We start from the raw sequence: 606 nt of genomic DNA on the forward strand, positions 1-606 counted from the left end.
TGAGAAATGGTATCAAGGAATTTTGGGAAAACCGGGAATTTTTCCAAAATTCCTGATCAAGAGGAATGCTTGGACGGTGGAAGTGGGTTGAAAAATGTTGGAGTAGTCGCCAGAAAAAAGGGCAGAGAAAGGGTTTGAAAGAACGGGAATTTGGGGAATTCCTGGAATTTTTTTGAACTTGGAAAAATTATAGTTTGAAATGAATGTCCGGGATGAGTTGAATGTGTTGAAAAATGTGGGAATAGTGGAAGTTTGATGGACAGTTCATGTTGAATGGGGAAAAAAAGGAATTATGGGAAACTTGGGAATTTTTTTAGAATTGTTGAAGTAGAGCACACAATTCCTGAACAGGCTGAATATTTTGAAGTTACAACGGTTTGAATCAGATGAAAAATGTGGGAATTGTGGAACTTTGAAGAATGTCCCATTCATTTCAATGGGAATTTCAGAAAAAATTGGGAAAAGCGGGAAATGGTAAAAAAAAAAAAAAACTCGAATGGTCTGGAGTTGAAATAGTTGGTGTTGAAATATTTGTCAAATCGGTTGAGAAATGTTGAAGAAGTAACATGTTGAATTGAGAAATGGCATTACGGAATTTCGGGAAAA

Source organism: Entelurus aequoreus, linkage group LG03 (genome assembly GCF_033978785.1).
Source record: "Entelurus aequoreus isolate RoL-2023_Sb linkage group LG03, RoL_Eaeq_v1.1, whole genome shotgun sequence".
Lineage (NCBI taxonomy): Eukaryota > Metazoa > Chordata > Actinopteri > Syngnathiformes > Syngnathidae > Entelurus > Entelurus aequoreus.